Raw genomic sequence first — 27,562 nt, forward strand, 5'->3', positions numbered from 1 at the left:
CTAAGGGCTATACTATAATACACCCACTTCCTGACAATGGACACTTAATGTTTTGAGGCCCTCATGCACGTCTGTATGCAGGGGCATTGGTGAACCTCACAATTTAGGACTGCCCTGGCAAAGGAAAATACTACAAAGACTCACTTCCTCAAAATGGGCACATTAGACTCAAGAGGCCTTCATGTACGTCTCTTCTCAGGGACATCGGAGTGCCACACAATGTTTTCACGTAAAATCTTTCATGTATTGATCTCAAAAAGTAACATACACCAGATCTATCTCACTATTGGGTATGTGCCCTTAACATTTCCGCCATGAAAAATCATTTTGGGGTCATTTTGGAAGGTTTTCTGGTGAGTCCGTAAAAATGGCGTAAAACGCGGACAAAATTGTTCACAGCTGTGACTTTTGAGTGATAAATGCTTCAAGGGGTCTTCCCCATGCTGTTGCCATGTCATTTGAGCACTCTTCTGAGACTTTTGTGACATTTTTAGGGTTTCTCCATGCTGCCGGGAGGTCATTTCACAAAAATACTCGGGTCTCCCATAGGATAACATTGGGCTCGTTGCTCGGGCCGAGTACACGAGTATCTTGGGAGGCTCGGCCCGAGCTTCGAGCACCCGAGCTTTTTAGTACTCGCTCATCACTAGTCCCTAGCTCTGTGACCCTAACTGTGTGTCATCTCATTGCAATTAAAAACTGCTATGGGTGGAGAGGGGTAACTAAGGACTTTCTTATATAGGAGATGGAAAAAACATGGCCGAAAGGGGCGGAGCTGTGTTCACATTCAGAAAAAAACTACATATAACTGAATAGGATAACTGAAGTGAGCACTAATATATATATATATATGAGTGCAAGCCAAAAAATACATACTATATAAAGGATAAGGCTGCACATCAAACATAGATAATGGTATAATGCCTCAAGCATATGGAAAAATATTGGAATATACAGTGAAAAATGCTACTTGCTAATTTGAACATGTGAATAATGAATTGCATACCTGCCATGAACATTAGGAAAAAGGAGATATTTAGCAATCGCATTGATCAATGTAACTGAGCCCCAAGGCCTCGTCAAGGCATATCTCTATATTGGGGTCCCTAGCTCTGTGACCCTAACTGTGTGTCATCTCATTGCAATTAAAAACTGCTATGGGTGGAGAGGGGTAACTAAGGACTTTCTTATATAGGAGATGGAAAAAACATGGCCGAAAGGGGCGGAGCTGTGTTCACATTCAGAAAAAAACTACATATAACTGAATAGGATAACTGAAGTGAGCACTAATATATATATATATATATGAGTGCAAGCCAAAAAATACATACTATACAAAGGATAAGGCTGCACATCAAACATAGATAATGGTATAATGCCTCAAGCATATGGAAAAATATTGGAATATACAGTGAAAAATGCTACTTGCTAATTTGAACATGTGAATAATGAATTGCATACCTGCCATGAATATTAGGAAAAAGGAGATATTTAGCAATCGCATTGATCAATGTAACTGAGCCCCAAGGCCTCGTCAAGGCATATCTCTATATTGGGGTCCCTAGCTCTGTGACCCTAACTGTGTGTCATCTCATTGCAATTAAAAACTGCTATGGGTGGAGAGGGGTAACTAAGGACTTTCTTATATAGGAGATGGAAAAAACATGGCCGAAAGGGGCGGAGCTGTGTTCACATTCAGAAAAAAACTACATATAACTGAATAGGATAACTGAAGTGAGCACTAATATATATATATATATATATATATATGAGTGCAAGCCAAAAAATACATACTATACAAAGGATAAGGCTGCACATCAAACATAGATAATGGTATAATGCCTCAAGCATATGGAAAAATATTGGAATATACAGTGAAAAATGCTACTTGCTAATTTGAACATGTGAATAATGAATTGCATACCTGCCATGAATATTAGGAAAAAGGAGATATTTAGCAATCGCATTGATCAATGTAACTGAGCCCCAAGGCCTCGTCAAGGCATATCTCTATATTGGGGTCCCTAGCTCTGTGACCCTAACTGTGTGTCATCTCATTGCAATTAAAAACTGCTATGGGTGGAGAGGGGTAACTAAGGACTTTCTTATATAGGAGATGGAAAAAACATGGCCGAAAGGGGCGGAGCTGTGTTCACATTCAGAAAAAAACTACATATAACTGAATAGGATAACTGAAGTGAGCACTAATATATATATATATATATGAGTGCAAGCCAAAAAATACATACTATACAAAGGATAAGGCTGCACATCAAACATAGATAATGGTATAATGCCTCAAGCATATGGAAAAATATTGGAATATACAGTGAAAAATGCTACTTGCTAATTTGAACATGTGAATAATGAATTGCATACCTGCCATGAATATTAGGAAAAAGGAGATATTTAGCAATCGCATTGATCAATGTAACTGAGCCCCAAGGCCTCGTCAAGGCATATCTCTATATTGGGGTCCCTAGCTCTGTGACCCTAACTGTATGTCATCTCATTGCAATTAAAAACTGCTATGGGTGGAGAGGGGTAACTAAGGACTTTCTTATATAGGAGATATTTTGATAGATCGGGCATTTCTGAACGCGGCGATACCAAATATGTGTATATTTATTTATTTTTTAACCCTTTAATTTTCAATGGGGGGAAAGTGGGGTGATTTGAACTTTTAGGTTTTTTTTTTTTTTTGTTTTTTTTTAAAACTTTTTTTTACTTTTTTTATTTTATTTTACTAGTCCCCCTAGGGGGCTATAGCGATCAGCAATCCGATCGCTGATCGCTATCTGCTGATCACAGCTATACCGCTGTAAACAGCAGAAATAGTCACTTTCTTTTTTCCTCTGCTCCGTGCCGAGGAAAAAGGAAAGTGAAACTTCTTAGCAGCAGGCGTCATCACATGACCCTGTGCTACGATGGCAACCACCGAACGTCACGTGATCACTCACGTGACGTCCGGAGGGGGCGGCGGTAAGTAGAAAACATGGCCGCGCGCATATAGATCTCGCTGCCAGACTTTGGCAGCGAGATCTAAGGGGTTAATGTTCCGGGTGGAATGCGATTCCACTCGGAACATGTAGGTACACATGTCAGCTGTTGAAAACAGCTGATATGTGTGCCGATCCACGCCACCTGCCCGCGGCAGGGGGCGGGGCTTACTGGGACACGATCCATGACGGAAAGATCCGTCCATGGTCGTGAAGGGGTTAAAATTTGTTCACAATTTCTAACACCTGTGCAGTGATACCTGTCCTTGACTTCTTTATAATATTTGTACATGTGATGCTCCTTTTCTAGGCTCTCTGCCTGTTGGTATTCATTTTAAATAAAACTTGTTATACTTTTGACCAAATCAGTTCCTCTTAGAATTTTTGTTCTAAATTTCGGTGCCTAGCCTCTTTTTCCCGTAGGTCAGCTACATCCATTTGACCCACACACTATTTTTTGAACATATATACCTATCATTTTACACCATATATATTTTTTGGTGTTGTGTATGGTCATATTTTTTCTTTGTTCAACTTCTGTATGTCCATTTCTATGGGAGCAGGGGTGTAATGTGTGACATCGCTCTGTCCACTTCTATGGGAGCATTGGTGTAATATTATGGGCATTAGATACACGGCTCTTGGGAGTATTACATGGTGGCATTAGATATAATGCTCTGGAGAGTGTCACATGATGGCATTAGATACATAGCTGGGGGTGATCACATGATAGCATTAGATACATGTCTCTGGGGGTATCAAATTTAGCACTATAGAACTAGATACATAGATCTGGTAGGTATCATGCATGATTAGCATTAAACACAGGGATCTGTAGTGTGTCACATATGATGGGCATTAGATACACAACTCTGCAGCTTATCACGCATGATGGGCATTAGATACATGGCTCTGGGTGAAACGAGCCCCCATTCATCATTGCCTTTGATTTTTGTCTAGTTTTGAGTATTTTGCACCTGTTTTTTGTTTACACCTTATTGATTATTTTATTTGTGCCTTTTTGAAGTCTATTTCATACACTGACAAACAAAAGGGTAACAATGTTTTGAACCTTTGACTTTCAATCTCCATATCTCACCATCCGCTACAGCTTCAAACGTGAGACTACCTTCATTTTACAGACAATAATCTTGGCAATCTCATACATAAACTTGACTTGCAACTATTTAGTACATGATTAGTTATGCAGATTATTGTCATGTCACTGCATTGTTACTCTTTTGCTCCTAAAAATCTAAATTAATTTTTTTATTATTTGTAGTATTTTGCATAGCCACATTTGGCTTTCAACCCTGATTGAATCCTTCTGCACGTGCTCTTGATCAGATTCAAGCATGTCTCAACCAATATCTGATCAAAGGTCTCTTGTACACATTCCCAATGTTGGTGCATACTGGTCGACTCATTTAGATATGTATATAATTTTAACTCTACCCACAAGTGTTCAATTGGGTTGAGGTCTGGGGACTGTGGGGGCTAATCTAGCACCTCCACTTCATTGTCATTGAACCATTTTTTCACCAATCTTGATGTATTGTATGGGTCTTTATCCTGCTGGGACGCTCTGTTGTACTTTTCATACCCATTTTACTCGAGTGAACGAAATAACTCTTGTAGGATGCTCACATATAGCTCAGCATTGAGATCACCATCGATTCTGGTCAAGTATCAAACCCCATATCATCAGGCTTCCTGCACCGATCTTGACAGTGCATTTAATTTCTCGATCCCTTAGCCCCTTTTTCCCTTGTTTCTTCCAGACCTATTTGCACCCTTCAGTACCTAGTCTATTGACTTTCATCTCACCACTCCAAACCCCCCCATTTCCAATATTCTACTGTTCACTAATGGTACTTCTTTACAAACTCAAGCCGACGCTTCTTATGGCACTATTGAAGTCAAGGCTTCTTCACCTTTTTTCAGGCCACATTTCAGACTTGTGTATCACACAGTGCTTGCATGGAAATATGTGATCTCACTATTACGAAGCATACCAGCCACCTACATTGCTGTGTTTGTCGTGCCAGGACTGATATACCTTGTTGATTCCGATATTTTGCCTGGACAGCCACCTCTTGGCTTTTTAATGGATGGACAAAATTTATTTCATATTCTTCCAACTGTTATGGCACTCATATGATGCAGTTTGGCAATTTTCTTAGCCGAGATACCCCAATAAATGAGCTGGATGATGCTGCTTCTCTTTTCTTGGGAAATTTTCTTCATGGCTGCTCCTTGATTTAAACCAGTTACCTTTCACTTAGGAATTAATTTAATAACACACTGAGCTAGTAGGGAATGTGAGAACAGGTTGTCATTTGTAGCATACAGGAAGAAAAAAAAATCAAACACCAGAAGCAAAACAGTAACATTGCAGTAACTTGACAAGAATCTGCATAACTAATCATATGCTAAATAAAGGAAAGTCAATTTTGTGTATGAGATAATAGTCTATAAAACGAAAGTAGTGATGTAGTGGATGGTGAGATATGGAGCCCGAACAACTAAAGTTCAACATATTGTTATCCTTTTGCTTGTCACTGTATCTGCAGGAGAGTGAAACATGTTCAAGAGTGAGTGCAGTGTTGGCCAGTTATGGGGGGACCTTAGGAAGGAAAAGGATCTGCCCAGCTGAGAACACAAGAATAGGGAAGCGGCCATATAAGTGCCACTTGGAAGGGATCACAGGTTGTAGTGTGGGCACAAGGTTCACAATGTAACATACTGTGTGGCCCTGTAATCAAGATCATGGAGGTTCGTTTACCTTTGCCATACTGTGGAGCTGTGAGGTTACTTTCAGAATACAACGGGTCACGAACGAGGAATGAGACCAGACTAGGGTTGAATGCAAACTCTTCATAACAAGATTGGAAAATGGATAGTGGAAGTCAGGATGGTAAGTAAGAATTAACACAAAAAAATGTGCATAACACCCAGCTAATAAGCCAGAATCAGTCTGCTGGTCTAGGAACCAATTCTAATAGGTCAGAAACTACCAGAACACAATTTACCTTGCGAAAAAACTCCAGACAATACTAGAAAGTGTAAATTACAGAGTGCAATTAGGACATGTTTCTGGACCAGCACATCAATTAACAATCTTAATTATATCTCTAACCCCCTCCCTCTCACCTCATACTTGTGCACAATAAGAAAGTACCCGGAGTTAAACACCTGCTAGCAGCAGTAAAACAGTAGTTCATGCTCAATTCTGCATCAGTGACCGCAGCGTATTTTCACTTTTTTCATTTTTGGTGCCAAAACCACTACCATATGGGTGTGTGCACTTACCCACAAAAACAGAAAGATATGCGTTGGGCATGAACTCAGGACTTTCAATACCAATGGAAAGATGCAGGGAAGTCTCCAGTACAAATGGGAAATCCAGGAAGCCTTCGGCTCCACAGCAAGTCCCTATGGCCCGGCAATCACAGGGACAGATCACCTTGGGGCAGAAAACGCTCCAGTGGATATTGTCTCAGAAACTGATCACCTCAGGGCAGAATTACCAGTCTGGTAGAAAGGCCAAGGTCACCCAGGCAACCGTTCCAATCACAGTTCTCTCTCTGGTAATGGTTTATAAACTCTGACATGCAGCTGCGTGGACTCTGCTTGCACAGAAATCAGCAAGCTGTCTGTAACACTCCAGGTATCCAGACTAGAGCAAGAGAAAGGCAGCTACCTCATTTCAGGATCAAAGTATAGAGGATTAATACCAATATGATAAGGTATGTATAGCACTTGGTATAAATACATACCAAGTGCTATACATACTCACTTCAGGATCTTCCTAAGACGCTCCGTTCTCTTCCTCTCGCTTGTTCCTCTCCGTATCCTTTTCCCAGACCGTGCAGACATGCTTCTGGTGGGCCGGAGGAGACACTACAGCTGTGTAGACACCCCTCTGGTGGATGGGAGGAGACACTGAAGCTGGATCATCAGCCCTCTCACAATACTGCCTGTTTAATGTTCACAAATGAAGTGCCATCGCCTGTAAATGTTATGTATGTGCCTCTGTATGATACAGAACAGTTCTTAAAGTGCATTGCCTGCTGCCCTGTCTACTTAAGTTTATTGTCAAGTAAAGAGAACTTTGTTTTTACTAACTTCTCTGATTTCCTCATCCTGAGGACAAAGGGATGTGATGCTGGAGAAAACGCACTAGGCCTGAAGGTGAAGGTATTCACGGTAATAACAACACCACACACACACAGATTCCTCAACTTTCTGTAGCGTGCTGGGGTGATAAAAAAAAAGCAGACCTCGGCCATAGCTACGTTACAATATTACTATGTGCTGCCCCCGCGTCAGCAGCCAGGCTGCTCAGATCCGGATCCGAGGTGGCTCGAGGGGTCTCCGGTCCCGAGGGTCGGGTGTTATGATCCGGAACCATGGAAGACCACCATAATCATTGGTAAAAGGTGACAAGAGCATTGGCAACTAATCTGGCCGCCATCCCCTTAGTAACCATCAACACTAGAAGTAGCTGAGGGGTGAACTAACATCCTGTGCACCGCGAACCCAGCCGGAGAACTAGCTATCCTAAAGGAAGGAAAGATGAATAACTCTCTGCCTCAGAAAATAGACAAAGAATAGCAAGCCCCCCACATTCAAAGACTGCGGTGATATAGGAAAACACAATACACAGATAGATGATAGGATTAACAAAAGGTGAGGCCCCCACTGACTAAAATAGGAAAGGACAGGAAATGGGCTGATGGTGGCCAGAGAAAAACCCTGCAAAATTCCAAATTCCTGATAGTACAAAAAGGCCCTCAGATCGCACGACCTGCACTCCGTCCTATACCAGGCGCTCTTGTCATACCAATGAACAGAAAACAAGAATCATTACAAATTCAAAAAGCCACAAACACATGGACTTAAAGGAGCTATACTCCAAACATACCTGCAGGGAGTTTTCCAGCTAAGCAACTGCAAGGGAAAATCCCTGCATGCAATAAACTGAAAACAACCACAGCAAATGACAAACTCAGATAAGCGTAAAAGAACCAAACAACAAATAAAGAGCAAAACACTTATCTGGGATAGATGTGGTGTGGAGCAGAATGAAGCAGGCTGGTGAACAAAGAACAACTGACATCCGGCATAGCCTGCTATCAGACCAGGATGTAAATAAGCAGAGAGTTAGCAATGGAAACGCCCATTGCTCAACACACCTGGTCTTTGTCCAAACCATTCCTGGCCACAAGAGGGAGCCTCCCAGCAGCCAAAGCATAACTGACATTCACAACAGTCGGGGTCGAGCAGCCACTTGCAATAAAGGGGAGTATTTACAGGGGATGATGTGGAAAGTTTGTGAAGACGGAGTACCACCGCTGCGATTGGGAGTACCCGGTGGTGATGGTGTGGATATCCAGGTGTTTAACCCCTCCACGGGTAGGGGGGATTCCCCGGGACTCGATGATGTTAACGGGGAGGTGCCGTTGGGACGGTAAGGGCCATTTATGTACTCAGTCCAATAACGCTGACACCGACAACTGTGTTAAACCAAAGTTCTGGACACCGCTGCCACTTGGAGGGAGCACACCTGGATCCCGTGCCTGTTGGTGTTGCCTGTTAGTCTGTGACCTTTTCCTTGGCACCTTTTCTTCTATTGGTTCCTTTAGCATAAAACTAGTCGGGTCCCGCTCACCAGTGTTCACGCTAGGGATTTTCTGGACTATGTAGTGGGAAAGTCCTATCCCCCTCGTTGCAGTAGTACCCTGATTTTGGAGCAAGTGGAGAATGGATCTTGAAGGCTCCGTCCTCGTCGGGTAAATTGTCAGGACGCCTGAAGCTTCTTCCTGACCAATGGTCCACATACCTCGTCGTGCCCTGGCCCCTGCCCAGTGATGGCACAAGGCCGCCGGCTGTCCTCCTCGACAGTCCATGCCCCTTGTCATGATCCCCTCCGACCGGGGTCCAGCTCCTACCAGGCCCAGACCAACGTCTGCCACCTAGTAGTCTCAAGGAGCCCAGCTCCTGACCTCTCCTCTCGAGAGTCACTGCTTAACTGTCTGTCTGCTGACACTCCTGACCACCCCTTAACCAACCCCCCAAGTGCCCAACCCTATTTCCTTCAGGCTAGCCACTGGTGTGTCTGGTGGGTATGGTGCAGAGTGTTTCTAGGGTTTTGATTAGCTTGTTCTTGACAACACCAAAGGTCAGGGATCCGTAACCATGGAGGAGATGGATATTGTACAGAAGGGCAGATTGCACAATACTCTGTGATGACCTGATAGGCCAGGGCGTCACAACTACATAAAGTGACACTGATCAGATTAAAATAATTGGGCTTGGTAATTAAGGTCAAAATTGGCTCTGTCACTAAGGGGTTAAAGCTGTTTACATGTGATTTGGTCCATGCATTCTGAATAAATCCCGCTAACCCATCACAGTGCTGCATGGCAGTCATATGCTACTATCTTAGTGTTTTGCAGTTGACTTGAAGATAGAGACGTTGTTGACTGCGGCTATGTACCACGGTGTACCTCTGGAGACAGCAGTTCAATTTGTGATACCTATTACTGCACACAAATATCACATTTGAGCCTTGATATTCTTGTAAACAACATTTCCAAGAGCTGCAAAAGGAAAACCAATTATAGACTGCCTCCTGAAACACGAGTTTCCATGAGAATTGAATTTTTGGTAACACTCATAAAGATGATAAAGAAGATAAGTCCAAATTTTATTATTTAACTATAAAGTCATTCTGTATTCATATATGCTCACATTGTACATGTATCCTATGTGCACTCATTGTTTCTTCACTCAACAATCACTATATAAATGTTGATACATTTTACATGATCATGGACAACTTGATGTTGGAAAATTCCAGGCTTCTTTTGTTACTAAGCAACTACTTTATAATAATATATTTTGTGAAAAGTAGACAATATAACATTATTGTTTCTGCAAGAAAAACACAACTGCATTTCAAATAAAGCTTCAGTAACAGTGAATCTTTATATGTATAGTTACATACTACTCCCATGCCCGGGTGCTCGGTAATCGTAACGAGCAGTTGGATGCTCAGATGGGCGCGACTCGTGTACCAAGTAAAATGGGAGTCAATGGGGAACACGAGCATTTTTTAGGAAGATTTTGACAAAAAAATGCTCGGGTTTCCCATTGACTTCTATTATATTTGGTACATGAGTACTCGCCCGAGCATCTGACTGCGCGTTACGAATACAGAGCACCCGAGCATGGTAGTGTTCGTTCATCACTATTACCTATATTTAGGTAACACAGCACAGACGAACAATTGAAACCTATGTGCACTGAACAGTCTATGACTGATAGATCAATGCGCATTTGAAGAATAGATGGTGTGTCCAAGGCTATTATACTACTAACGACTGGCAAACGTGTTGCCCGTCTTTGGTCATTTAACGTTGCGCATCTTGCAGTGTCAATGCACCCTAAGGGTATGTGCACTCATTAAAACGTATCCGTCATTTTAATCTTTATTACATAAATCAATAGTACAAATGATAACAGCAGTTGTTACTAATTAGACTCTATGACATGGAAGGAGGGAGAAGCTAGAGGCGGAGGGAGAAGCTAGAGGCAGAGGGAGAAGCTAGAGGGATAGCTCCGCCTCCTCCCTCTTCTATCCACATAGAATCTGTAACGCCGTAACCAGCGTCCCCACACTGTCCTACTTTTTGCCCCCGGTGGGAACGCCAGCACACTCACCTTCACAGCCAGACAGTGGTGGCTTCTGTGTCCCCGATCCCTTTCACCGGCTACTAGGGCCTGCACACAAAATGCCAATCACCTTGGAGCACGCTTAGGGTGCACGCACCTATTATTAAATGGCCAGCCTGCCCTAATCCAGATATGCCTCTCTGGCTTTTTAAGGCATCCATCCCCTATGGGAGGTGCCTGGACTAACGTTGCTAGTTGTTCAGATGCCTTACCAGTGTGCTGCTGATGTGTTACTTACACCTATCTATTTCTTAGTACCTGCTGTACCCACTGCTGCATTTATCCATACCAACAGCACCTGCATTACCTGCCATACCCGTTGCTGTATCTATCCATACTGCCTGTGCCTGCTATAGCAGCCATGCCCGCTGCACCAGTCAGTACTTGTTGTCCCAGCTATACCTGCCGTATCAGCCGTAACCTCCATACCTGCTGGTCCCAGCCATTCAGTCTGTATCAGCCGTCCCAGTAAAATATGCTCATTTTTTATGCATTTTTTTAAATACGTATTTGGTATAGATTTTTCCTTACCCATTAGTAAGGGTGAAACCTGCAGCAAAAACACTGAAAGAATTGACATGCTGCAGATTTAATGCCGGCGTCACACGGTACGATATATCGGGCGATATGTCGTCAGGGTCACGTCGTTAGTGGCGCACATCCAGCATCATCAGAGATATCGTACCGTGTGACACCTCCGAACGACTGTGAATGAGCAAAATTACTCACCTGATCGTTGCTCATTGACACGTCGTTCATTTTCAAAATGTCGTTCCTCCTTCTGTGTTCCAGTTGTTCATCGTTCCCGAGGCAGCACACGTCGCTCCGTGTGACACCCCGGGAATGACAAACACAGCTTACCTGCGTCCCGCCGGGAATGCGGAAGGAAGGAGGTGGGCGGGATGTTACGTCCCGCTCATCTCCTCCCCTCCGCTTCTATTGGCCGGCTGCTTAGTGACGCCGCTGTGACGCCGAACGTCCCTCCCCCTTCAGGAAGACGATGTTCGCCGGCCACAGCGACGTCATCCGGGAGATAAGTACGTGTGACGGGGGGTTAACGACTTCGTGCACCACGGGCAACTAATTGGCCGTGACGCCCAAACGACGGGGGTGGGTACGATTGCTTGTGCGATCGCACGGTAGATCGTCCCGTGTGACGCCGGCATAACTCTGCACCAAATCTGCATGTCAAAAATAAGCAAAGTGTGCATGAGACTTAAGGATTCTCATTCACTTTGATGGCATCAGCAAACTCATTGAGGTTTTGTGACAAATCTGTGCTGAAAAAAATGCTTCAAAAACTTTACAAAAACACAATATGTGCACACAGCCTATGTGTTAGGCACGTTAGGTGAGGTGATTCCACAAAGCCCAAGATCCACAGTTGGCCAATCGTATCTGAGCAGCAGGCAGTTGAGGCATGTAGAAAACAGAAGTTGTCCTGTAGACTGCAGACAGGTGGCAAAGGTTTTGAAAGACAGGTAGCAAAGGTACTAGAAGTCCTAGGCAGACTGGAGATGTTCCGGAGACGACAGAGAGGTAGCAGAGGTCCTGGAAACAAGTCCAAGAGGTACTGGAAGCCGCATCCAGACAGGAGACATCTGGAAACTGCAGAGAGGTAGACGAGGTACTTGAATCTGCAGTCAGACAGGAGATGTCCTGGAAACCGTAGACAGGTAGCAGAGGTCTTGGAAGACCAGTAATAGGTAACAAATCTACTGGAAGCTACAGGCAGACAGGAGATGTCCTGGAGACCATAGACAAGTAGTCCTTAGAGACCAGGAACAGGTAGCAGTGGTACCGGAAGCCACAGACAGACACCAGACACCTTGAAGAATGGAAACAGGTAGCAGAGATTCTAAGAGACTGTAAACAGGAAGAAGAGGTCCTGGAGACTGCAGGCACGTCGTCATACACAGACACACTAAAAGACTTAATAGCAAAACACAGGTGTGTGCCTTGGTAGGCCTTATATAGACCTATGAAGCTCATTACATGGGAGCATGCCAGATTATATGCTAAGCCCGATGTGGACAACAAGAAAGTTTTTTTTATAATAAGTACAGTTTGGAATGTTTAGTGCTGTAGTGCACATTTGGTGCTGGCTTTTTGTTTTTTCTTCAAGAAAGTAAACTGGACCTGGGTGATCAGAGCTGAGATTGGACCCAGGACAGGTGTGAGACACTAAAGGGTGCTTTACACTCTGCGACATCGCTAACGATATTTTGTCGGGGTCAAGGTGTTTGTGACGCACATCCGGCATCGTTAGCAACATCACAGCGTGTGACAGCTAGGAGCGACGATCAACGATCGCAAAAACGTCAAAAAATCGTTGATCGTTGACACGTTGCTCCTTTTCATAATATCGTTGGTGGTGCATGCCGCTGGTTGTTCGTCCTTTCCTACGGCATCACACATCGCTATGTGTGACACCGCAGGAAAGACGAACATCTCCTTACCTGTGTCCACCGGCAATGAGGAAGAAAGGAGGTGGGCGGGATATTCCGCCCACTCATCTCCGCCGCTCCTCTTCTATTGGATGGCTGCCGTGTGACGTCACTGTGACGCCGCACAAACCGCCCCCTTAGAAAGGAGGCGGTTCGCCGGCCACAGCGACGTCGCAGGGAAGGTAAGTCTGTGTGACGGGTGTAAGCGATGTTGTGCGCCACGGGCAGGGATTTTCCCATAACGCACAACCGACGGGGGCGGGTACGCTCGCTAGCGATATTGATAGAGATATCGCAGCGTGTAAAGTGCCCTTTAGGCTCTGTTCACTTCTGCATTAGAAACTTGAGATTCCATTATACTTGCCAAATAAAAAGCACCATGTCAGAACCTAACGAACCTCATGGTGCCTGTCATTTGACAAAACCATGGCAGGACAATTGAATTGACAGAAACAGATGTGATCCGCGCCAACACTATTTTCTTAAAAGACATAGGAAATGTCCTTTGTAACAAACTCATCGACATTTTCCTGCATTTTTCTTCTATACCGTTGCTGTTGTGGATACTGGGAGAACATGTACAATATAGTGCAGTCAGCTGCCCGGTTAGGTTCAGTTAGAACTAAATATTAACAAGATCGCACAATAGGGCATTAACCAGACACAATGCGCTAATAATGCATTTTTTGTGGGTTTGGCTATGAGAACACACACAGCACTCAGTAGGATCACAATAAAACAAATCTAGCTGCTGCTCAGTTGGTTGGTATATCTGAGGCTACTTTCACATTGCATTTTTCCCTACGTTTAGTGGTCCCGTCGGGGCATCCGTCTGAACCTCCCCCCCCCCCCGACGCAAAACGTGTTTCGGACGCATGCGCTGATGTGGCCATTGTCTATAATGGAGAAGACTCCGTTAGCATGTCCTCTGTCTTGCACCATTTTTGCACATATACATTTTCTGCAGGCGGATACCAAAACGTATATGCCCGAAAATGGTGCAAGACAGAGCACACACTAACGGAGTCTGCTCCATTATAGTCAATGGCCCTGTTGGTGCATGCGTCCGAAACACGTTGTGCGGGGGGGAGGGGAAGTTTGGACGTATGCCTCGATAGGACCAGCGAACGCAGGGAAAAACGCAATATGAAAGTAGCCTAACATAGGTAACTTCAAAGAAAAGAATGTGGAATAAGGTGCTGCGCTGCTGGTAATAACTATTAAAAATATATGAGAAGGAAGGCACCACAGGGGGATCTATCCAACATACATCAACATAAGGATATGAAATAGAGAAAAAGGAGCTATGCCACACATGGATGATCACCCAATATAATTCAAATTTTATTAATTAAATACCATACAAAAAATTGGAAGAACACACAAAGTAATGTGTGATATTTTCATAATTCCAGAGATTAATCAATTGCAGTTCATTTTCAACATGTTTTGAAGTCGCGCCAACTTTCTCCTCAGAAGAAGCACAAGATTCTTATTTAATATATAGTGTAGCAAAAAATATTACAATTTTTTTTCCCCCAAAATTTAAAGAAATCCCCTATCTATTGGATTGAGGCTTTGCAGTCCCAAAAACGGCGCTCTGCAGCACCTTAATGAACAAAGTGGAGGCAAAGCATTCAGGGTCTATTGGACTGCTGGAAAAGCCAAGTAGAGTGCTTGACTTTTTCTGACAGTTCCATAAACCATGAATGGAGCAGAAGTCAAGTGTCATGATTCTGGTTAGCCATACTCTGTTATCCTGCAGAGCCTATGCTGGGCCACATATTTTCCTCTGGTTCCGGGTCTAGTGTTGTCTGGGAGGGGCCTGTTCATTGGAGCCTCGTTCTGAGTGATTACTCTTTTTTTATCTGGGAGTTGTTTCACCCGGAACGCTGTCAGTGATAGTTCCTGTTTAGCAGTCTATGTCTCTGGTCCCTGTAAGTGACTGACCTGATCTTGTCCCACTACCTAGTTCCTCATACTTCATCCCATCTCGTCCCCTACTCTGACCTGACTCCCTGTCTCCCTGACCTTTGGCTTGTTTCCTGACCTTGGCTCCTCTCGCTCCCGTGTACCCGACTTGTCCTCTTGGCTTCCCGACTTCGTCTTGTCCCCTGACTCCGGCTCCGCTTTCTTTCTGATTCTTGACGCGACATTCTGGTTTACAGACCCTTGGCCTTCACTTAGACTTTGGCTTGTCTTTCTCCCGCTGTCACTGATATTATCTCCCGGCTTCTGACTCCTGGCTTATTCAATTATCCCTCACTAGTGTGTCTAGTGACACCTAGTTTACCCCCCCCTACAGATATCCTACACTAGTGTGTCTGGGGTCACCTAGTGGTGTAGTGTCTCATTACAACTGGGTGTTTGGCATAATATCAAGTATACTAAACCTTGCTCTATTCAATATGGCTCTGAAAAGCCCCATTCTCAGGGTTCCAGAGTTCTGATCTGAGATTCACTGGGGATCCCCGGATTGGATCGGACCCACTGTGATCAGAAAATTAGCCCTTACCCTGTGGTTACGGGATAACTTTGGATTTTTGGAATAATCTTTTAAAGCTGAAAACATCTTTTTATAAAAGATTTCTTTATAAAACAACAACAAACATAAAAGGCTACTTTTTGGCTCATTGACACAGCTAGGGAGTAATGTATGACTCATTTACTCTATCAGTGTACAATCAGTCTAATGTAAGAACAATTAACCCGGCCACTTTATAGGATCATGTTGCCCAACCACCAACTAGGAGCAACAACTAAACAGAAACAAAGAGATAATTATACTTCATATTTTATTCTATTCAGGATATTGATAAATAGCCTAATTAAGACTCATTCTGTATCATAAAAAGAAGAAAACAAATAAAAATGTCACATTGACATTTTGAGGCGCTTTTAATCCTAAGAAGACTTTTGAAAAAAGGTTTTTGGAAATCTAAAAGAACAAGAGTTATATTTATAAAGAACTGTATTCCAATTTTGAAGTATGATAAAGGCACAACTTTTGGCACGAGATTTACAACTTTTTATGGTTTTACTCTTTCCTATTACCTTAAAAGTGATGAGAGAATTGGGCAGGTTTATCTGGAAGGTCATGGACAGACAGATTTGCCTCTGCCTCCCATGGACAGACAGATTTGACATACACAGTCGAAAAATTTCCAGCATCCAGATCCAGGTTGATAATAATAAAAACAAATTCTTTATTTTCAATTCTTTAAAAGGTCATTCCATAATTTTTAAAACCACATGGCATATCAAACATGGTACGCGTTTCGAAGAGTATCTCCTTAGTCTGAGACAAAGCCATTCTGATACAGGGCCATTAAAAAGGTAAGGAAGGGGAGGAGGGATAACATGGAATTGACATCACATGTGAATTAACACGACTAAACAAGGAGTATACAGACTTTTTTTACAACACATTTGAGATTTCATTTTTAACATTAAGCCCATGGGGCATTCTGCTGTTAAGTAAAATTATCCATTTAGCTTCACAACGCCGCAAAGCTTTTATTAAATCTCCACCTCTCTTAGGTAAGACCTCTTTTTCGGCTGCGTATACTTTAAATGATGGGAGGTTGCCCGCATGTACATTTAAAAAATGTTTTGATGCGGCAGACAAACATCGAGTTGTAGTATGATTTACGTCATATACATGCTCAGAAATACGACGGCGTAAAGTGCGGGAGGTGTTCCCCACATATTGAACATGACAACTTGTGCATGTAATGACATAAACAACCGCAGCGGTACCGCAATTGATGAACGATTTTATAGTAAATTCATGGTTGTTTGCACAGGATGTAAATTTGGTGGTATTCATCATAAATCTGCACAAACCACAATTTTTTTGGGCACATTTATGAGACCCAACCGTAGGTAACCAATTATGGGGATTATGATCTGATTTTTTAGTAAGTAATGTGTGTGATCGCTAGGTGCAATGCGGTTAGCTATTGTGGTATTACGTTTTGAAACGAATTTGACACCATTAGCCGAAATGGTTTTTAAAGTGTTATCCACTTGCAGTATAGGCAGGAATTTTTTGACAATATTGATAACACGATAATAATCATTACTAAAATTTGTTGAAAAAACTATTGGTGGAGTGGTCAGTGCAGACGCAGGGGGAACAGACTTTTTCTCCAAGTATTGTGTTCTATTTTTTTGTTCAGCCTTTTGCCTTGCTAGGTTGATGATTTTAGGAGAATAACCTCTGTTCAGAAAGTGTTTTATTATAATATCACACTGATTTTGGTAGGAGAGGTCGGAGGTGCATGTACGTCTTGCTCTTATAAATTCACCCACCGGAATATTATTGATGATGTGGTTAGGATGACAACTAGTAGCATATAGCATGGAGTTACCAGCAGTAGTTTTTCTAAATAGGTCACAATCCACGCCACCATTTATAAAATTAGCAGTAAGTTGAAGATCCAGAAAAGAAATAGAATATGGATCAGGCTGATGGGTGAAAAAAATATTACAAGGATTGTTGTTAATGTAGTAAATGAATTTTTCCAAATCCTCCGACCCCCCCCCTGCCAAATAATTATCAGGTCATCAATATATCTAAGAAAGATATTAATGTGGGCTCCAAAGGGATTTTTTTCAGTAAAGATGTACTCCTCCTCCCACCATGCCATAAAGATGTTGACGAGAGAACGAGAAAATCTAGCGCCCATTGAGCAACCCTGCGTCTGCACAAAAAACATCCAAGAATGTGAAATAGTTATTTTTAAGAAGAAAAAACGCAGTTTCAATAATGTAAATTTGTAATTCAGATGAATAATTGGAATATTTTTGCATATACTTAGTTAAAGCCAGAATTGCAAGATTGTGAGGGATGGATGTGTATAGGTTTTGGATGTCACAAGTTAACCATCGACATGAGTTGTTCCATTTAATATTATTAAAAATATTCAATGCATGTTTTGTGTCATGGGTATAACTTGGAGACAATTTTGCAAGTGGACTTGGACGAATATCTAACCATTGGGAAAGATTTTCTGTCAATGAGCCAATTCCTGAAATTATAGGTCTGAAGGGTGGGGGAAATGTGTTCTTATGAGTTTTTGGTAACGTATGTAAAAGTGGAATTTTTGGAAAGGCTGGATTAAAAAACTCAGATTGTTTTTGATTGATTACACCAAGTTCCACACCTCTATTCAAATGGTCTTCCAATTCAGATATTATCTGGAAAATGGGGTCATGTTGTATTTTTTCATAGATGGAATTATTTCTTAACATGTTTTTTACCTCGCGTTCATAAAGCCCTACATCCAAAACCGTAACAGATCCACCCTTATCAGAGTTTTTTACAACTATGTGATGATTATCCATAAGAGATCTAAGTGCTTTTTGTTGGGAAATTGTAATATTAGGGTGCGTTTTTCTCTCAGATTCATTTTGTTTAATCAATTCCTCCTCTACCAAGTACTGAAAATCATCCATGATGGGAATTTTTGACTGTTCAGGATAAAATTCTGGGTTGGGTATCCTAGATGGAAAATTTTTATCAATTAATTCAGGAATTCCAGAATTAGATTCAGATAAATCTCTAAAGGCTGCTTTACATGGTACGACCGATTGTGCGATTTCACAATCGATCGTACCCGCCCCCGTCCTTTTTGCGTCACGGGCAAATCGCTGCCCGTGTCGCACAAAGTCAGTAACCCCCGTCACACATACTTACCTCTCGTGCGACCTCGCTGTGGGCGGCGAACGTCCACTTCCTGGAGTGGGAGGGACGTTCGGCGTCACAGCGACGTCACACGGCCGCCGGCCAATGGAAGCGGAGGGGCGGAGATGAGCGGGATGTAAATATCCCGCCCACCTCCTTCCTTGACATAGCCGGCGGCGGCCGCGTGACGCAGGTGAGCTGCTGTTTATCGTTCCCGGGGTGTCACACGGAGTGACGTGTGCTACCCCGGAAACGATGAACAACTAAATTAAACGATATTATGGAACCTAGCGAGCAGTACACGACTCACGATTTGTGAGCGATACTGCGTCGCTAGGAGGTGTCACACAGGCCAGCATCGCCAGCGATGCCGGATGTGCGTCACAAAAACCGTGACCCCGACGATCTATCGCACGATAGATTGTCTGGTGTAAAGCAGCCTTAAGAATTTGTAATGACATTTGTTCTTTAAAAGTGTTAGGTGTTAGTTCTTGATCACCTATCTTTACATTTAGAGAACTGTCAATCATAATATCATCACTATCAAAAAAAATGTCGCTTTAAAGTAAGTCGCCTCATGAAATGATTTAAATCGATAATGGTATCAAACAAGTTCATATTTGTTGTAGGGACAAAATTCCGTCCTTTTGCAAGTAACTGAATTTGGTCCTCAGAAAGAAGGTTAGCAGATAAATTAACAACAGTAAGGTCATTAGTGTCATTCAATAATTCTTGTTTCTGGTAGATCGCCTGAATTCTCTTAGCGCCGGAGTGTTTTCGTCCGGATCTTCTCTGTCGTTTTTTGACGCATTCTTAGAGCGGTTGTAGGTATTACCAGATATAAATTTAGCAGAACTAGTGGATGGAGCTCTTTCTACCTCTGAAACGTCTGTATTTAAGTCAGATGTGTCAAAGTCAGTTGAAGAGAAATTTACACGATTGTCCTTTCTTTTGAGGATAGAAGGATCAGTTACTTGCAAAAGGACTGAATTTTGTCCCTACCACAAATATGAACTTGATTTAAATCATTTCATGAGGCGACTTACTTTAAAGCGACATTTTTTTGATAGTGATGATATTATGATTGACAGTTCTCTAAATGTAAAGATTGGTGATCAATAACTAACACCTAAAGGCTACTTTACACACTGCGATATCGGTCCCGATATCGCTAGCGTGGGTACCTGCCCCCATCTGTTGTGCGACACGGGCAAATCGCTGCCCGTGCCGCACAACATCGCGCAGACCCGTCACACATACTTACCTGCCCGGCGACGTCGCTGTGACCGGCGAACCGCCTCCTTTCTAAGGGGGCGGTCCGTGCGGCGTCACAGCGACGTCACTGAGCGGCCGCCCAATAGAAGCGGAGGGGCAGAGATGAGTGGCCGGAACATCCCGCCCACCTCCTTCCTTCCTCATAGCGGCCGGGAGGCAGGTAAGGAGAGGTTCCTCGTTCCTGCAACGTCACACATAGCGATGTGTGCTGCCGCAGGAGCGACGAACTACATCGTTACTGCTGCAGTAAGAATAATCGAGAATGGACCCCCATGTCACTGATGAGCGATTTTGCACGTTTTTGCAACGATGCTAAATCGCTCATCGGTGTCACACGCAGCAACATCGCTAATGTGGAAGGATGTGCGTCACAAATTCCGTGACCCCAACGACTCCGCATTAGCAATGTGGCAGCGTGTAAAGCCCCCTTTACACTTTTAAAGAACAAATGTCATTACAAATTCTTAGAGATTTATCTGAATCTAATTCTGGAATTCCTGAATTAATTGATAAAAAATTTCCATCTAGGATACGCAACCCAGAATTTTATCCTGAACAGTCAAAAATTCCCATCATGGATGATTTTCAGTACTTGGTAGAGGAGGAATTGATTAAACTAAATGAATCTGAGAGAAAAACGCACCCTAATCTTACAATTTCCCAACATACAACATTTCCCACTCATGAATTAAAATGGTGATTTCCATAATAACATTTCACAGATACTATCAGATCCTGTTTTAATAGGGCTGATGATACTGCATAGAAAGTGTAGCTTTATGGTTCAGTGGTTAGTACTGTTACTTTGCAGGGCTGTGGTCCTAAGTTTAAATCTTAATATATGCACGTATAGAATGGTGGCTCTGTGGTGCAGTCATGGGTTTGAATCCCAATATCTACACTGTAGAGCAGCATGGTGGTTCAGTGGTTACTACTGTTACTTTAGAGTGCTACAGTCTTGGGGTTCAATCTCAATATCTGCATGATAAAGTATCACGATACTAATTTGTTAATACTGTTACTTTGTACTGCTGTAATCCTGGGTTTATATCTCAATATCTATACAGTAGATCAGCTGGGTAGCTCAGTGGTTAATAGTATTATATTGCAGTGCTGCAGTCCTGGGTTTGAATCTTAATATCTGCACAGAGTTGTTTGTATTACCCCTGTGGAAAAAAAAAACATACTGGTAATTCAACTTACAATGTATTGCATAGAAATGAAAGGAGTATAGTTTCTCTGACACGCCCCATTAGGGCCTGTTTTGGGAGAGACTCGAAAGCGGGCCGGTTCTTTTGGGAGGTCAAGCAGCAGGGTACTCTGTGACACTGGCGGTGTCGTTTAAATAAACTTGAGAATGATCAATCGTGACGCCACCTGTGGCACTCGGCCAGATACGGCCAACGTTGCTGGACGCTGGGGCAGATGGTGACACAGCTAAGATGGTGCAACTCCCCACAGGTGGAGCTGGGACCCCAGGGCAACCGTAGGCAGTTGTTAGCCAGTGGGATGTTTGGATAGTGCAGGGCTGGCGGCGCAGGCAATGAATCCAGGACACAGCAAAATGCAGTCACAAGTTCTTTACTCACAGTTATCAGTTCCAGATTATCACGTCAGAATGGTCAAATGCTGTCCTTGGAGTGCTGAGTCCTGCGGTAACAGGATTCTGCCAATCCCCAGGGAATTCAGAGGCACGAGACCAGTGTCCCTTTCTGTGTCCCTTTCCTGGTCATCTTCCCACGCTGGCTTCGCCCTCCTGCCCTGCGTCTCACATAGTGCCCTGAGCCGGTGTCCGCGGACCTTGTTTGGGAGGCTCTTCTGTCCTATCTCCGGCCCTCTGTGGTCACATTTTCAGTGGATTTGCGTGTGGTTGTGGCTTCGGCACATGAAGTTACCTCCGGTTTTGCTAGCTGAGCCTGGTTGTTCTCCACTAGTCTAGGGGCCAGTCCCCTTTGCGGCCAAGTCCCTCCACACCAGTGAATCGGCTGTGGGCACGAGCCCACAGGTGGATCTCTCACTTCCCGTTGCTCTAGGACCCCTTCTTCCTTTCTTCCTCCTTATCCTAGGACGAGCTCCTCTGGCTCCAGTCCTAGGGACCTCTCCCCTCCGCTTCCTACTTCGTTCTGCACTCCGTTCTAAGTGTCCACCCACTAATTAACCCACCTCCAGACTGGCTCCGGGACTGTGCTCTCCCTAAGGAGCAATCTCGCCCTAACCCTGGCCTGAAGTGGTGTAGGTATATTAAGAGTGTGTGTGTATTGTGGTCTGTGTGCTCCTCCTTATCAGGGAATGGGGTATCACACCTCTGGCTGAGGTGCAGTACCTCTGTGGCGCCTGGACCCTCAGGGTCGCCACATCTCCTTTTGGAGAATGAGATGCTTGGCATGCCAATGAAAGGAGGCTTATGAGTCATGCAGTGCTCTTCTGGGAAATTTAATATGCAAATTGCTTCTTCACAGACTTGAACTCTAGAGCCACCTATTGGAAGTAACAATCTTAAAAGTCAAATTTTGACGCTTTAAGGAGCCTTGCCATGTGACAGGATAAAAGCCAAACCAGAATCTCAATTTGCAGACATTGTTTTTCTATCATCAGTGTAAAGTATGAGATTGGATTAAGATGTATGAGAGGCTTCTGACTAGAAACATTTTTCATTGTAGAGAAGACATGCCACATGTCAGTGTCAGGAGGCTTATAAGCCATGCAATACTCCTCTGGCAAATTAGACATGCAAATTTCCTTTTCAGGGAGGAAAAAGACTTGAATTCTAGAGTCACCTATTGAAAATTGCAATCCTAAAAGTCATTATTGACCCTTTAAGAAGCCAAATCTATTGCATAGATAGACAGGTTTGAGATTACAGAATGTTACCACCTTGTAGTAATCTGCAGTACCTGTATCTTCTATACATTCAGGGAATCTAAACATGAAAACACATGAGACGTCTATGAAGACAATACAATCCTACGTAGTGTGAAGTAGGGAAATAGTTGAGAATTAATGATATACAGAAGGCTGTACGATCAGAACACATTTTCTGTTCATCTCCTGTATTTTAGAAGACGATCCCAGCTGAAACCAGCAGGCAGTCTAATGAAGCACATCATCTTTTCATTTATACAAAACAAGCTGAGAAAGTGCTGTAATTGCTCCGTTGCCTTAACAACCTTTTATGAGAATTTAACAGACCTATTTTGTGTCACGGACATCAGCATATAATAGGTTTTTAGCTAAATCTATCCAGTTTTCTTAGCCCAAGAGAGAACCTGTATATATGAGTCACATGTTTAGTTGAGCATTAATGGGATAAACAAGGCTAATGTCTTGGTCAGAATTCAGAAACAAAAGAGATGATAATAGATCTGTGTTGAGATGAATATTGGGGTATTATAGCGATAGATACCCATATGTGGTATATACTGTATCGGGACTTTCATTTGCTACACTATGTAACCCTCTATTATTACTTTAATCAAAGAATACACAGTATAGTTTCATATATCCTTGGTAGCAATATTTTAATGGGTTAATATTATTGTTAGGTTTTATTTGGTATTCTCTTCAGTAATTTAATTGGTCAGAAAACTTTGCCTATAAAGTGGTACAAGCAAATATTTAAAAACTTTTAATATATCTTATCAGATAAATATGCTTCTTCCTCCACTTATGAGCCTCTTCTTCTACTCTCTCCTGCCTACTAAACTGTTAATTCATTCTACAAGTAAAAGGTAAAATCTTTCTTGCAAAAAAAAAAAACAAGATGCAAGTTATAATGGCTGAAAGTATTGGTATTCTTTTTTTTTTTTATAACGTGGATGGAGAAGTGAAGGGGTTAACACCGCGCTGCCAAGTTTATGGATCAGACAGAAATTATTGAAGGTGACTTTATTTTACACGTTTCGGAGGCCATGCCTCCTTCTTCAGGACAAATCACAAATATCTTATTTGTGATTTTTCCTCAAGAACGAGGCATAGCCTCCGAAATGTGTAGAATAAAGTCACCCTCAATAATTTCTGTCTGATCCATAAACTTGGCAGCACGGCGTTAACCACTTCACTTCTCCATCCACATCAAATCTACTCTACAGGGACTTCTGCGGATGACTTTTTTCAAGCTATTATTGTGGTTGTGACTCATCACAACCCACCAAGGTGAGCAATTCTGTTTTTCATCCTTCTATCCCACAAGGATAAGACCCCATATTGCACCTATTGTCTTTTCAGCTATTTTTTTATTTAAAAAAAAATCCTTTTTGTTCAAATTTTTAAGAATAACAGAGAATAAAGCAGTTGCATGGTCAAATAAGAAACAATAGCGTACACCAGATTGATTTGTTCACCACTGCAACTGTACACCTTGCAGAAGAGTGAAAAGACAGTAACACAAACAAAGAATGAAAATGTGAATGTGAGAATGGAAACCCTTCCATAATCATGTTCCTGTTATGGTGTCAGCTACCGACTCCACAAGATACACACTAAGGGTGGCTTTGCACGTTGCGACATCACAAGCCGATGCTGCGATGTCGCACGCGATAGTCCCCGCCCCCGTCGCAGGTACGATATCGTGTGATAGCTGGCGTAGCGAACATTATCGCTACGCCAGCTTCACACGCACTCACCTGCCCTGCGACCGTCGCTCTGGTCGGCGACCCGCCTCCTTCCTAAGGGGGCGGGTCGTGCGGCGTCATAGCGACGTCACACGGCAGGCGGCCAATAGCGGCGGAGGGGCGGAGATGAGCAGGATGTAAACATCCCGCCCACCTCCTTCCTTCCGCATATCCTACGGAAGCCGTGGTGATGCCGGTAGGAGATGTTCCTCACTCCTGCGGCTTCACACACAGCGATGTGTGCTGCCGCAGGAGCGAGGAACAACATCGGACCATCGCGTCAGCGTAATTATGGATTACGCCGACGCTGCACCGATGATACGATTACGACGATTTTGCGCTCGTTAATCGTATCATCTAGGCTTTACACACTACGATGTCGCATGCGATACCGAATGTGCGTCACTTTCAATTTGACCCCACCGACATCGCACCTGCGATGTCGTAGTGTGCAAAGCCCGCCTAAGTGTTTAATGAAGGTCCCAACAATCCCAATGTCCCTTTCAGGTCTTCCAGACAATACCATTCCATATGGCGAAAAGAGCTATTTTCAGGATTTTCTGAGGGCTGTAGTGAAACTCAATGAACTTTTTCCACAGTAGAAGAACTTTTCCTGCTGATTTCTCTTTGCTCCTTTCCGATTCTATCAGTTCTAGTTCCAATAAATATTTCAGTTGAGATATTATCACTTTCATTGATGAATTGTTTGGTGTAAGCCTCTCACTAAATAGAGCCTAGAAAGCCACAACTAAAAACGTGTGAATGTTTCTAGGGATCTTCACTTTGTCTATAACAACTTGAGATTCAGATTCAGGAGGGCATAATTGGTGAAAGAGCAGAGCCTGTGGCATTTGTGAAAATGACTGAACCTGGTCTCTTACCCACTTCCAGTATGATACTACTTCAGTGCATTCCCACACCCCGAGCCAAAGATTCGTAAAGGGTACCCAAAATTTGGAACATGCTGTAATCTTACCAGGACAGCTATGGGAAGGTGGGATGTTGAAGCCACATAACGCTGTGTGCATGAGCTTGAAACAGGTCAATCTCCATATTTCACACAAGATGAATTTTCTCTCCAATTCCCACCCTTGTAATACTGTCCAGCTATTTCCACATCTCCGGTTCACCTCTACCACATGCTGAACATTTTGCTCTATTTTAATTTAAAAAATGTGTGCCTTATGGTATTGTATAGTGAGGTGATAGACACCATTTGGGCCTATACTTTCATCTAAGGCATGAGGGACAGATTCCTTTTCCAACTCTCTGAATCTGGACTGACAGAAAGACCGAAGCTGCAAGACCTGCAAGAAATGCCTACTAGAGTGGGTACAAAAAGTATTCAGACCCCTTTAAATTTTTCACTCTTTGTGTCATTGCAGCCATTTGGTAAATTCAAAAAAGTTCATTGACAGAAAAAAACAGAAATGTAGAAATTTTTGCAAATTTATTAAACAACAAAAACTGAACTATCACATGGTCATAAGTATTCAGACCCTTTGCTCAGTATTGAGTAGAAGCACCCTTTTGAGCTAGTACAGCCATGAGTCTTCTTGGGAATGATGCAACAAGTTTTTCACACTTGGATTTGGGGATCCTCTGCCATTCTTCCTTGTAGATCCTCTCCAGTTCCTTAAGGTTGGATGGTGAACGTTGGTGGACAGCCATTTTCAGGTCTCTCCAGAGATGCTCAATTGGAAGAGGATTTTACCAACCGTAGCACTTTGGCTTGTTTATTGTGGATAAGAGCAGTCAGGTCCTAAGGGGCAGCTAACTGCCATTCCAGGTGGGGGTTTGAGTAGCAATAGGTGTTGTGTATCCAATCCACCACATGCCTAAACAAAGAGGCAATATTTCAGGCCAGTATATTTGGAAAATCAACCCCTTTTTCACTTTTCAATGACATCAGTTTCTAATGCAATTCTGGGTCTTTTATCCGCTCAAATAAAATGTGTAAAAGCCTTTTTTAGGGCGCTTTCACACTTGCGTTCAGCGCAATCCGCTGCTATGGAGAATTGTGCAGTCCGTTAATGCACTATGCTTCACTCCATAGACTTGTATTGACGACGCACAGCAACGCAAGTGTCTGCGTTTCATCCGACGGACGATGCTGAGTCATTATTTTGATGCAGCGTCGGGCGGAGGGAACACTGCATGTAGCGTTTTTTGGGTCGTTAAAATAACGCCCCTTGACGGATTCCGTTAGAATCCACCAAGGTGTCTAATGATTGTCTATGGTGGTGGATTTCCCCGCAATGCCCTAAACGGCGTAATCCGCTGACGGATTCCGTCACGTTCTACTGAGCATGTCCAGCAGAACGATCTAAATCATATAAAATCACTCCTGGTCTCTCTCTCCCCTCTCTCATACTCACTGATCACCGACACGGCGCTGCACAACTGTCACACTGCTCTGGCGGCTTCTCCTGCTTTTGAAAATGCTGACCGCTCATTATTCCATCTCCTATTCACTGCTTCCCCCACCCACCGGCGCCTACGATTGGTTGCAGTCAGAAACACCCCCACGCTGAGTGACAGCTGTCTCACTGTAACCAATCACAGCTGCCGGTGGGCGGGTCTATATCGTGCAGTACAATAAATAAATAAATAATTGGAAAAAAAACGGCGTGCGGTCCCCCCTAATTTTGATACCAGCCAAGATAAAGCCACATGGCTGAAGTCTGGAATTCTCAAGATGGGGAGCCCCATGTTATCGGGAGCCCCCCAGTCTAAAAATATCAGCTAGCAGCCACTCGGAATTGCCGCATCTATTAGATGCGACAGTTCCAGGACTCTACC

Source organism: Anomaloglossus baeobatrachus, chromosome 2, assembly GCF_048569485.1.
Source record: "Anomaloglossus baeobatrachus isolate aAnoBae1 chromosome 2, aAnoBae1.hap1, whole genome shotgun sequence".
In the NCBI taxonomy this organism is placed as follows: domain Eukaryota; kingdom Metazoa; phylum Chordata; class Amphibia; order Anura; family Aromobatidae; genus Anomaloglossus; species Anomaloglossus baeobatrachus.